Raw genomic sequence first — 14,529 nt, 5'->3', positions numbered from 1 at the left:
TAAAATAATCAATAACTGTGGATGATGATGATGATGACAACGACGATGATGATGATGATGATAGTTCAGTATATGAGTGAGAGTTCCATCACGTCCAAAGCGGCCTCATCGAGCTGGCGATATAAATGTGAAGAAAGTGTATTGGCGTTTGAGTGGTACCTCCTAAGTAATCATCACAGCTATCACTATCACCACCACTGCCACTATAGAAGTCACTGTCGCTAATATTACTTCCAACGTAATTGCTATTGCTACCGTACCTACCACCACAACTATCATCACCATCATACCACCACTGCCACCACCGCTTCTGCTACTACCACCATCAACACTACCACCTCCATCACACTAACTGCTGCAACTACCACCATCACTATCACCACCAAGTACAGTCATTACCCACACCTCATCATCACCACGCTACCGTCACTACTATCATCCCCACCCGCCACCATTATCACCCCCACCAGCACCATCACCACTCAGCACCGCCACAACTAAAACTTCCACCACCACTAACACCCACAGCACACTACCACAACTACTACCACCACCTCCACTAATACCTCCTCCACCAGTACCATCACTATCATTACAATCACCCCCACCACACTACCACTAGTACCTCAATACCAACACAACTACCACCACCACCACCACCAGCAACAACAATAACGACAACAACAACTACTGCTACTACTATTACTACCACTACCACCACACCACCACCACCACCACACCACCATCTGTCTCAGCGCGCCCAAATTCCTGGTGAGAAAGTTACTATTTTACTCCATTATACGAGAGCCTGATTACAGTCCTCCCCAAACTGAAGAACGAGAGAAGAGTCCAAGCGCATCTGTTTAGAGCGTCGGCAGACTGAAAATACATACTCTTAATTCTGTCAGTCGCAGCACTTTTATCTTAGCGATTTATGGTTCGTTAACAGAGCTCGATTACAGTCGTCGTCGTCGTAATAGTAATACAGTAGTAGCAGTAGTTGTACTAGTAGTAGTAGTAGTGGTAGCACTTGCTGATGTTGTTGTTGTTGTTGCCGTGGGATCATCTGAAGAGTAAACCTGGTGGACTGCATGTTAAAACTGCCCTCATGTTGCAGTCCACCACCTTCCCTTCGGGGGATAGGTGGGGAGTTAAGGGACGTTTGTATAACTAGACAGAGGTGTGGCCCTGTTACATCGGTGCCACCACGTGAAGGCGTCCCTCCCAGAACCCATGTCGTAGTCAGGGGATTAAGAGAGACTACTATTAACCCTTAGAAGACGAGAGGCCACTCCTAAGCTGAATAAAATCGTCTGCGGGTAATGATAATGGAAGAGGTAAGATTTTTGTGGCCGTCAGAGGGTTAACACTTTCGACGTAGGTTTTTTTTTTTTTTTTTGAGGGGGGGGGGTAATTTTTTCCATCTTCAGACGATTTTTTTCAGCTGTAAGGAAACATTTTGTAGTGGAGGAGTTAATCAAAGCTACAACTTAATTCCTTCAGCTCAAAAAGTCACTTCTAAATGTAATGAAATAGTCTGGTGGCAGCAAGATTAAATTAGACGTCACCGCACACACACACACACACACACACACACACACACACACACATACACACACACACACACACACACACACACACACACACATACACACACACACACACACACACACACACACCTTGTTCTCCCCTCGACTACACACATAAAGTTAACCCCAACACTACAATAAAGTGTTAGTTTAGCTTATTCTTGCTGCCTCCAGACGATTTTATTCTGCTTAGGAGACTTTGAAATGGTTAGATACAGCCATCATTAACCCCTTCGCCACTATGGGGATACCCTCAGCTGAGTGATACTGTCTGGTACTAACAGCATTAGGCTAGAAAGATGCGTCACTGGAAGGAAGGAGTTAAAATACATTAGTTAGAATATACTTGATGGCAAATAATTCTTACTTTATTTATTTGGTGGTAGGTGGTGGCGACCATCATCCACTCACTTGTTGTAGTGCTGCCTACTTCTTCCTTCCTCTTTCTCATTCTATCTGTGTCTGTCCTTCTCTCTTCTTTTCTTTCCTGTCACTTATTAATTACTTTTCTTTCCACTTCAGGTGGCTCTAAACTGAGTGACAAGCCTATTGGTTTCCTGCAATCCATGAAACCATTTACAACGCTGGGTGGTAACCATATAACCATATCACCTGGTGAAGTGGAGTCTGCTATGGTGCCCTCTTAACTGGGTGGAGAGACGCAAATGCGGCATCCATGAAGGAACTAAACCTCCACATTATTTCCCACGTTTCGTTTTTTTGTGAGGAGCTGTCAGCCGCAAAGGAACACAGGTTCACTGCACGAAACGGCCCTGCAGGGGCGGTTGCTTGAATGAGGTTGATGGGTCTGCTCGGCAGGGCAGATGAGTTGATTAACAACAACTTTATTGAATCAGGAAACGCCGAAAACTCTGGCCCTGAGCTGTTGATGCAAAGCGTCACTCGGTATGCCGTCGCCAAGCCTTGCGCACGGACTCGCCACACAACCTCCATGACAGGGTTCACTGTGGGATAAAACAGGACTAAAGATAAACTGAGTCGACCCCATATGACCTTACCTTTGAACCTTTGACCCTGCTGACCTAATTAGTTCACTGTCCCTTCATACTGTAACATTAGCAAAGGTTTGGTTGAAATCCGTCGAGGAGTTTAGGAGATATCGTGCTCACAAGGATAAACTAAATCGAATGAACTTGACTTTTGATCCCTTGACCTTGACGACCTCATCAGTTCATCGTCCAATCATACTGTATCTCTGACAAATGTTTGATCGAAATCCGTTAAGGGGTTCAGGAGATATTGCGTCCATAAGGATAAACTAAGTCGATCCCATATTGCCTTGACCTTTGACATCTTGACCTAGCTGAACTAATCAGTTAATCAACTCCTCATTCTGCATCACTGACAAAAGTTTGGTGGAAATCCGTCGACGGGTTCAGAAGATATCGCGCCAAGAAAAGTGTTACGGACGCACGCACACACCAACGCATGCACTTAGGCATGCACAGACCAGTCACTTAATGCCTCCTTCATTATAGGTGAGCGAAGGCATAATGAGTAAATAAGCGTTGGTCCTGATTTCGCTGGGCACTTTGTTGATAGCTCCCCTAGGCCTGTGTTTTACTTTTTCAGTTTCTGGTTCCTATCCAACCCATTCATGATAGCGGAACAGGATTATGACGATGCTGACGATGATAATGACCATGATGATAATAATGATGGATGCACCCTGTTTTTCTCTTAGCAACGCAAACTATTAAAATATACTGTTCAGCAGATGTATGCATATTTTGGCCTGTTTCTGGAAAAAAATAAAATAAAAAAGTCTGCCTCTCATTACAATGTTCTGAGCGCACTAAGCATCACTTTTTTTTTTTATATTTTTTTATCAATCCCCGGTAGCGTGTTCAGTATACCATATTTTACAAAGCGGCTTTCACACTCGCTAGTCTAGTAGGAAATTTTACTGAACTTTCTTATCGCTACATCCTCTTTTGGTGACTGACTGGAAGTTTCGCTGGTGTAGACGAACGTATTCGCTCTACTGCGTTAAGGCTAATACTGGACGATTTTGTTCAGATGTGAGAAATCCTATCAGTGAAGAGATTAACAACGTTCCTCCATTAGCCTAATCATTTCGTTGCAGCTGATGTATTAAGTCGATTTATTCAGATTAATATAAGACGACTTTGCTCAGTTGAGAGAAATCCAAGAGCTAACGACCACAACACGGAGCCGTATCCTTGTCGGCTTAGAGGCTTCCTAGCATCTATTCCTTACCAGTTTATTCTCCTGTACGACACGCAAATCCCCTCACTACCATGAAGAATGTTTATATTACATCTTCCCATCTCCAAACTTTTTTTTTTTTTCTTTTTTTTTTTTTTTGCTTAGGAGAAACTTTGTGAACGAGAGGGTCAGATATAGCCTTCATTACCTCCTTTGTTACTAGAAAGACGTCTTACATTATATGATTGTTTAAAAGCAGACACACACACACACACACACACACACACACACACACACACAAAGACGTAACTGGAGTGAAAGGGTTAATATTCACCTGGGTATTACTTATGCAGTTATTGGTCTGTTGATTTTTAAAAAGTTATAAAGAGTATGAGAGAGAAAGTTAATGTATTCTATATTAAGGAAGCCATTAAGAGGAGACATGCAAGGGAATCTACCCAAGCCCAAGACAACAACATCATCATCATCATCACCATCATCATCATCACCATTACATCATCACCGCATTCACCACAATCATTGCCACAGTCATCGTGATTGTCATTGTCACCACCCCGCACCACCACTGCAATCACTACCACTATCGAGACCACCATCATCATCATCATTATCATCACCCTCACCATCATTAACTTCACCTACATCATTATCATAGCAACCAGCACCACCACCATCACAACCAATGCCATCATCGCCACGAATCACCACCACCACCGCAACCAATACCATCACCATCACGAATCACTACCACCACCACCACCACCACAGCCAATACCAGTATCACGATTCACCACCACCAAACCACCACCATCAATACCATCATCATCACGAATCACCACCACCACCACCACCATCACAACCAATACCAGTATCACGATTCACCACCACCAATACCATCATCATCACGAATCACAACCACCACCACCACCACCATCATCATCACAACCAATACCAGTATTACGATTCACCACCACCACCACCACTACCGCCATCGCGACTATCACCATCGCCACTATCGCCATCACTACTATCATCATCACCACCACAACGTGAATCACCACTACCACTATCCCCACCACGACCACCATCATCACAACCAGTACCATCATCACCACGAATCACCACCACCATCAACACCACCACCACCACCACCACTACCCCCATCACCACCACCACCATCATCATCATCAGTAAAGCAAATGAGGGGAAAACGCACACTTTCCTTCAGCTTCGGCCTCGCACGGCACTCTCGGCCAGCTAAGTGGAATTTTTCGGTATTTTCTCAGGCCGAATCACTCCACTTTGGTTGCCTCGAGCACTGCCAAATTTTGTGTGATTCTATTGTGAGAAAACGTACTCTCTCTCTCTCTCTCTCTCTCTCTCTCTCTCTCTCTCTCTCTCTCAAATACGAATACGCGACTCATGGGTAGGAAGAGGAAATTAACTCTATAACTTTGTCATCAATCCATCGATTTTTCACGTCAAAAATTTTTCTTATAATTTTCGCTGGTACGATCGTATGTATTGTTTATTATTATTATTATTATTATTATTATTATTATTAACACCAAACAACATTCGTCACCAAAAAACAATCCAAGCAGTCAGGTTACAATTTCAATTAACTAAACTTGTCTTCTGTTGTGGACACATTTATACTCATTTCTCGGGCTAAAGTCAGACGATTTTCTTCAGCTGGGAGAATGCCAGTAGTTATAAAGCTTACGAATTAAAAATACTCGTAGAAGAGACCACGAGTCGACCTTGAGAGACAGGCGAACAATGGGAGGACACGGAGGAGCAAGATGAGGTGATGTTCATTAGCCACACAAAAGAATTACATTGTGCAGGATCACTCAAGCAAATCGTAGGAAGATCATCGGGGAGAAAAAATAGTGTGAATTACAGAACATTTATAGGGTGATCAGGCAGAGGAAAGAGCACTGTAAATTAAAACAAAAGAAGATTAGCAAGGCAGATGAGAGACTGGATTAGAGGACGCATGCAGACAGATTTGGCAGAGTGGCGTGCAGTGGGTTATAGGACGTAAGAGCGTTGATGATGCAGAAGGCACTGTGGTCGGTTATAAAATACATGAGGCTCATTCAGATGGGGCAGTGTGTAGTGAAATATAAGATGCAGTAATACAGATCAAGCATTGTACTGGATTATAGGACGTACGACACACATCAGGAAGAAGACAGTTGTGTGGATTATAAGAGGCATGAAGGTTAATGAGCCATAAGATAGCGGACTTTCTTTTTTGTGTGTGCGTGTGTGTCCGACTCTGGTCATAGGCTTCACAGCCTGCTCCCAAGGCCCAGTAGTCCTCCTACATACCAACCACCTCGCATGTTACCACCTCGGCGCTAACACCCACCGTCCATATTGGATACATGCTAGGGCTGTCTCATACAGGACTGGTGTATTGGTATTAGCGGGGGTATTTTTACATGTCGGCGGGTCTTCTGGTAGATCAGTAAAGTCTGATTTTTATGAAATTCATATCCTTAAACTGTTCCTTGTCCCAGCCGCGATTTGAACCTGGGTCCTGTAAGACTTAAGGCCACCTCTCTACCGACTGAACCACCGCCTCCCCTGAAATATATAAGACAATGTAACTGACTGGCTAGATGGTAATGACTGATTATTCAGTTCTGAAGATTAATCAGGTAAAAGGAAGTGCGCTGCATAATATGACACATGAAGATAGGAGTATGAGGCAGAATGCTGTTTAGCGAATGATGGGACTGACAAAGACTGATTAGGATGATGGGAGTGTAGCTGATTATAAAACTTATATGGATGTTGACGAGACAGGATATACTGTATTGTATTATGGGAAGCATGAAGACTGATGAGAAGGAAGATAAAATATATGAACATAGGACGCATGAACAAGGATCAGTAATGTATTGGTTTATAAGACGCATAAAACTCAATGAGAAACAGTCGTGGATTGGAATATAGGACGTATGAAGAACGATGAGATGGAAGGTAGTACAATGGATTACAGGACTTAAGAAAAGTGATCAGGGAAAGATATTGGTAGATTACATGACGTATAAAAACTGATCAGGCAAATGGCACGGGTAAATAATGTGACTAACCAAGGGTGTAGGGGTGGATGGGATTATAGACGGCATGAAAATTATCAGGCACAGAACAGAGAAGAAGATCTAAATGAAGCATGATTATTGATGAGATGGTTTAAATCCAAGGGATGGTTGGGGTTTATTGCCGTTCAGGGGCGAGCGGGGATGGCCACCCTCGTCTTACGTGTCAGGAGAGAATAGACAGTATAGCCTAGCCCCGGGCCCGTAAGCTCTTCCTGGGGCGAAAAAAGATTAGATGATGAATAAGTGACAATTAGTGTAGTTGGTTTAGGAGATGTGAAGGTAGCTGATTCTAATAACATAATTGTGAGGATCAGTCTGACAGAACAGTGCAATATTGAGAAACATAGGCCGGAACAAGATTGATAAAGTAGAAAATGGTGTTATGCATCATACGACGCATGAGGAGTGATTAGGTGGAAAATAGTGTTCTTATTGGTTTGAAGATCGTACGCTTGTTGATTAGGCAAAACGTTGTAGAGACAGTAAATATTTCTAATATTAAATAAATTTAATAAGAAAAAAGTGATTGCCCTAAGTTTAGAGGTTAATGCTGATACAGTATATGGAACAAGTTGGAAAGATGTTAAAGTTATGTTGAGCAAGAAATATACCAAAAATCTCGAAACTTTAAAACCTATCTTTATTAACTCCAATCACAGGAAAGCAGGGCCTCAATATGGTAATTTTATTCCGGCAACAGTCAGACGATATTGTTGAGTTGAGGGAAACTCCTGCACTTTACAGCAGGGTTAATGGGCAATTTTGTGACCACCATCTTTCCACACGCTCTCTTTTTATTTTGAGTTAGAAGGCAATTGGTTTCCACTCCTTCGCCACATGCTCTCTTGTCATTTTCGTATCTAAGAGGTGTGGACTCCACCCTGGCACAGAAGGACCTCGCTGCACTAACACGAAACACCTGCACACTTCATGCCGATTATAAACGTTCGCTGTGAGGGTTTTAGTGGAGAGCAAAAAACCGAAATAGTCAGTTTTTGAGAAAGTCAGGGTTCCGCTTCCTTCGCGTTGACGCTAAACCGGTCTGATGCCGCTCTGGTTTACGTGACGCCCGCCTCTCCCTTCCTGTCCTCTAGACTTTCTCGTGTTCCAGAAATGCACTTCCCTCTCCTGGCATAATTCTAACCCTTCCATTAAGCCGACTAAAAGAGTTTGACGAGAACTGAGGAATAAGGCGCAATCGCACTGACGGTGTCACTGGAGATAAGTCTGCATATTCCTCACTGATGTCTGATACAGTTCGAATGACTTAACGATTACGGGTCATGAGATACTGAATGTTCGATGAGGTGGCAATAAATAAATAAATAAATAAATAAATAAATAAATATAAAAATAAAATAAAGATGAGATGGGAGAAAAGCAGACTTGATGGACTGAAATAAAAGTAGGTGGTCGGTCAGAGAGGCAGACTCTACTGTATAATGACAAGACAGGCATTGTAGGAGAGGCCACGCTGGCGACAGGAAGATTTCCCTTAGAAATTCCATACTGGCAGGGGGGGGGGGAGTGTTAATGGGTGTGTATTTGAACGGAGTGAGTGAACTGAGTGGGCTGGGAGAGTGTTTAGTGGAAGAGCAGGGGGGGCGAGGGGGGCAGCACCAGACCCTGCGACATCTCCACACCAAGCACCATGTTGTTTGCTTCATGTAAGTTTCGAAAGTGTTACAGGGTTCACACATAACAATTCAAAATATATAATGTCAGAAAGCTAAGTTAAATACAGAACATTTATGAATAGCAAGCACGCAGGACCATTCATCCATCCCGCGCCTGCTATCCACATCACTGGCAAACTAGAAAGCACTCAAAGAATGCATTCCTCTGCCAATGCCAATGAAATATATGATTTACTGCAACAATGTGTCTTTACAATAAGGAGAATACTGTTACGGTCTCACAGAGTCATTTAATACTAGTGTCTTTGTCTGTCCTGTTACTCAAAATCAGAACGCAAACCCTTGTCAACGCCAATTAAATTTATGATTTTTTTTCTGCATCCGAACCAGGATCCACTTCAAAATCTAATAAACTTTTTCTTGACCCACTGCCCACCTATCCACCCGATTTCATTGAAATCCGAAAACAATGTTTTGAGATATCTTGTGCACAAACGGACAAACAGAAACCAACAGACAGACACGGGTAAATACAATATTTCCGTCCAACTTCTTTGGTGTGATAACAACATAGCGAGGGCTCGAACAGAATAGTCGCAAATCCCTTAATAGAAGGCCCTGGGAAGTACACTCTGTGTATACAGTCACTGTAGGCTGATCAGCAAGGACATGGTGGTAAGAGCTTAGGTAATAATATTCTCCAACAACAACAACAACAACAGCAACAAGGTATGCACGCGTCGCTCTCACATGCCTGGCGCCTTGAGACACATAAAAAAAAAATACTAAGTGATATATTGGTGCCGTGAAGCCGCTGTGGCCTGAGGGTCATGCACGGCCATCATTTTATATATTAGGCTTCACGTGACCATCACACCATCAGCATCGTAAAATACTGAGGCTGGAAGTGTGCGTGATAGAACACTGTGATTTTCTTCTCTTTTTTTCTTGTTACCCTCTCACTAAATAAAAAAATAAATAAATAAATGCATAAGGAGATATCTATTTTTTCTGTAGCTAAATGCCTAATCAGAGTTCATCCATGGTGGCCTCTAACACCTTTACTATCACGCATCTCCATCCTGTCTGTTATCCACCTGCCTATTTATCTATGTATCTGTCTCTATCTGTCTGTCTGTTTATCTATCAATCTACTGTATCTATCTATCGCCAGAGATCTAGTCCCAGAGCATATTCCGTGCGGCCACAACCACAGTTCGTTCAACACTTCTTCCCACCAGTCCAAGCCACTTTCCCCCAAGCACGTCCTCGTTTATGTTATTCTTCCATGTCTGTTTTGGTCATCTCCTCAGGGGGAAAAAAAAAAAAAAAAAAGAGGCAGCTTGCATGTCAATGAACCATTAAATTCATAATTTTCGAGAGGCAAAGAAAAAAATCCAAACCTTAAAACGAATAAAAACTAAGTTATTCGTTGAGCTGAAAAAAATATAACGTGAACTCAGCTCCAAATATCCTGCGTATCACAATACATAAGTTTTCATTGTGATCGGAAAGAGTAAAAAGGGTATTAAGCGCATGAAGCGAAGCAGATGGGAGGATGGAGAAAGAAGACCTAGAATTAAAAGGAAGGACAAAGTGAAGGAGACCACGAAGGAAGGCGGTCTATCACAGAGAAGCTTAGAGGTGTTTCCGTCGCGCCCACCCTGATGCACTCTGGGATTAGGCGTCCAGCAACAGACAGAATAAACCGAGGAGACAGGTTTCATGAGGCATATCAAGTAGTTTCCTTGCTATGGACACGGATATTTTATTATGGTTAGCGCGAAGAGATTTTGCTTAAGTGAACGAATTTTTTGCAGTCGGTGTTAAATTCTACCTCTTTACCCTCTTATTGCTGGAAATTCCAAGAGATGAGTAAAATCGTCTGCAATTCGCCTGCTAAAGTGTACGTGTATATCAACTGCAGCGAAACGGTCAGCGTGTTCAGCAGTGTCTCTCCTAAGCTTAATAAAATCGTATAGCAGTAGCAGAGTTAAACGAAGAGAGTACATCGTCGAACTGAAGGTTTAATGCCTGCACCGAGTCGCAGTGTAAGGCGTAATCACCAGCCAGGGAAGCATAAAAAAATAACCACAACTTCCTAACATCCCAGCATCAACCAGCTCCGGCAATGCATCAGTCTACTTACTATTATTCAAAAACGTTCCACGAAAGACACAGACAAACTTATAAAACAGCTGAGAGAGAAAAAAAAAAAACTGAACCGATGTAAAGAAACGCAAGCGACACAAGGGAGCCGAAAGAAAGTAAGTCCCTACAACGATAAAGAAATGAACATACGCTTATACTCGGACGTACGGAGGCTATTGTAACGTCCGGCTTGCACACGCCTGATATGGGCGAGTAGCTCCGCTGTACATATTTATGATAAATATTATTAATCGTGAAAGACAACTGCTGGGCCATGGAACATCACTTTCTGTCACCGAAGAAGTAATCCGCCTCTATCCAATGTTTCATGTACAGGTACTGACATGCAATGCGTCTGATGTGCAGGATATATGGGTCTGGAAATTTGTGCTGCAGTGGCTATTCATGAGAGAGAGTGTGCATGCCATTGAAGAAACCTTAACAGGGTGCGGCTTTACGTGAACATATGAAAGGCCAAGCTTCTGTTTCCTTCATATGTGTTCTTCCCCAGGTGGAAATAACTCCAGGTCAGGAGGACTGGTAGACGCACACACTACCAACCTGAACACCTGAGACTCCTTGAACTCAGTGAACCACAGTACTAACATCGCAGCGAATGTGTTAATAAATATCTGAGGTCAGAGTTATTGCAATTTCCACGACGTGCCTGGTCTGTAGAAAGTCCCTCCCCTCTCCCCTTACCCCTCTGACACCCCTCCTCCACTCTTCTATCACTTCTCCTTCTCTTTTCCTCGCTCTGTCACCCCTCCTCCTTCCCCTTCCCCTCAGCCAGTCCTTCCCTCTCCCCTTCCACTAGGTCATACCTCCCCCTCACCTTCCCCTTCTGGCTCCCACCCCTCCCACCTCCCTTTCTCTGTTTCCCCTCACCCTTCCTGTCAGTCACCCCTCCTTTCTCTTCCCACTGAGTCACCCCTTCTCCCTCTCCTTCCTCCTGAATCACCTAACCTTCTCCCCTTCCCCCTCTGTCACCCCTTCCCCTCCCCTTCTGACTCTGTTATTCCTCGCCTTCCCCCAGTCATTCCCTCCCCATCCCCTTTCCTTTCTGTCACCTCTCCCTTGCTCCCCGACTGTCTCTGTTATCCCACCCTCACACCCCTCGCCCTCTGCCACCCCTCCCCCCTCCCCTCCCCCCTCTGTGTCTTCTTCCCCTCTCATCCTCTCCCCCCGACCCTCTGTATCCCCCTCCCCCCGCAACGCCCAAGGAGAGTCTCGTGACCTTGAGGAAAACAGAACCTTAATTTTCACACGTCTAATTTTTTCCGTGTTTTCCCACCGATATGATTTACTGTCTTAATTAAGGTGGAATGTACATGTAATTCCTTTCTACAATGACGTCTGGATAATGTTGGACGATTTTCTGCAGGTGAACAAGTATTTCTCTGACTGCAGGGGTTAAGACATACTTCAGTTATATCTAGTAAAGTTTGAAAGTAATTTAATGAGGATCGAATATACAAATATCAGATTATGGTCATGCTGTTATTGTTATTGCTATTACTATTATTATTACTTTAATTATTATTGTTATGTCTCCAAACTGGTGACGTACTGTATTTCCTCAGTCTCCTTTTTACTTCCTCTTCTTTGTTTCTCCTCCTCCTCCTCTTTCTTAACACTTCTCAGGTGGGTGTCATTGCTTCAGGTATTCACTTCAAACTTGGGACACTTGTTCCTTGTGCAGATTCCCCTGGGCATCCATTTTCTTTTTCCTTCATTCTTTTCATTTTTTTTTTTTTTCTGGCAAAGGTCAAATCATTCAAGCACCCAAACTTTAGAATACTGTGTTCTTTTATGTTCGTTATTCATTATGGAAATTTTAGGATCCTATGTTCTTGTTCGTTACTCATTATGGAAATTTTAGGATCCTGTGTTCGTGTTCGTTAATCATTATCGAAATCTGCATAGAAGTAGGTCAATATATTGTAGCTGTGTGTAGACCATCTTGCATTCCCCGAGGCATAGTGACAATCAGTAATTACTATTCGGTGTTAATATCGTTTTATATTTCCAGGAGACTAAGATTTCTATAGATGACACTCCAGACTTAAAGGTTGTCTCTGTACCTTTCAGCATGAGGTGTGTGTGTGTGTGTGTGTGTGTGTGTGTGTGTGTGTGTGTGTGTGTGTGTGTGTGTGTGTGTGTGTGTGTGTGTGTGTGTGTGTGTGTGTGTGTGTGTGTGTCTAGTCCAGGGTGACGTGTCTGAGGTTAGGATGGGGTTATGCAATGAATGGGGATGTATGAAATAAAACTGGGGTGAGGATAGGGTGGGGTGTATGAGGTTAGGGTGAGGTGTATCAGGATAGGAGGTGATGAGGCTGAGACGAGGTTGGTGTCAGGTGAGTTAAGGTAAGGTGAGAAATTGAGATGAGTTGAATTCAGCTAAACGAGAGCGAACTGAGGTTAGAGAGGCTGAGATGAGCTTAGAGTCATGTATGTAAAAACTAAGGTGAGGTGACGACGTTGAGATGTGGCGGCCGAGGTTGGGGTAAGATTAGAGTAACAAAGGAGTCAGGTGTGAGGTTACAATGAGGTGAGGTTGAGATAAGATTGGAGTGACGTGCATGGGGTTAAAGTTAGGGCAGCGAGAATGAGATGAGGTTGGAGTCAGGTGTTTGAAGTTCAGAGAGGTTAAGATGAGGTTGAAGTCGGGTGTGTGAGGTTACAGTGCCCCTTGTACAGTTGAGACGAGGTATTTGAGGTTAAAGTGGGGTTAGTGAAATTGAGTGTGTGAAGTTGCAAAAGGCTGAAATGGTGTTGCAAGCAGGTGTGAGGTTAGAGGGGTTAAAGTATCAGGTTAGAGTGAGGTTAGTGAGGCTGAGATGAGGTTGGAATCAGGTACTTGCTGTTAAAGTGAGGTTAATGAGGTTGGAGGCAAGTATAAAAGGTCATAGTGAGATTAGTGTAATGGGGGTGAGGCGTATGAGTTAGAGTGAGCTTGGTGAGGTTAGGGTGATGAGTATGAGACCAGAATGAGGTTGTGGGTGAGGTGGGGATGGGGTGTGCGAGGTGTGGGGTAACTGTACCGGGGTGAGGGGTGAGGTCAGGGGTCATACTCAGGCCGGATGTGGTTGACCTAAAAGACACCCTCATTCGTTTACCCCGTTAATTCCAGTTCTACAGTTTCATTTATTTTTGTCGGACATGGAGGGATGGAGGGAGAGTGTATGAGGGAGAGTGACGTGTCTTGGGAGGAGGAGTAAAAGTGTTGTCATTAGCCCCCCAGTGTGATGCCCTTTTCATTTTGTTCTTACTATCCCAGGAAGTTTATTATTCAGCTTAGAGGTCCTTTCTGAGTTGGCAGTAAATGGGTCAGAATCTATCTCCATTAACCTTTTTGTACGACGACTTTTTTTCATTCCTTTTTTTTTTTTTTGGGGGGGGGGACGTCTCATGGTGAAGGAGTTTACTACGGCAGACCTCCCCTACAATAAAATAATAGGGCGGTATACATACTACTACTACTACTAATAGTAATAATAAGTAAGTATTGCATTGGACGGTTTATTCTGCATCCCACAGACCGCCCCCCTTAACTTTATCAATGCATGTACTGAAATGGGACATGGATGGAGGGTATATGAGGGAGGAAATATGTTTCGTGCCAGGTAATGTTGTGTGTGTGTGTGTGTGTGTGTGTGTGTGTGTGTGTGTGTGTGTGTGTGTGTGTGTGTGTGTGTGTGTGTGTGTGTGTGTGTGTGTGTGTGTGAGTATTCTGATGGACAAATGAATGAGAAAACGAAGAAAGTTATCTTAAAACGTATGAAACCCCTTCCAGTCAGTGTAGGATATGGAGAACTACAA

Source organism: Coenobita brevimanus, chromosome 62 (assembly GCF_032717465.1).
Source record: "Coenobita brevimanus isolate Jiangsu-jjx chromosome 62, ASM3271746v2, whole genome shotgun sequence".
Lineage (NCBI taxonomy): Eukaryota > Metazoa > Arthropoda > Malacostraca > Decapoda > Coenobitidae > Coenobita > Coenobita brevimanus.
The sequence above is the reverse complement of the archived record's forward strand: the minus strand, read 5'-3'. Positions refer to the sequence as shown.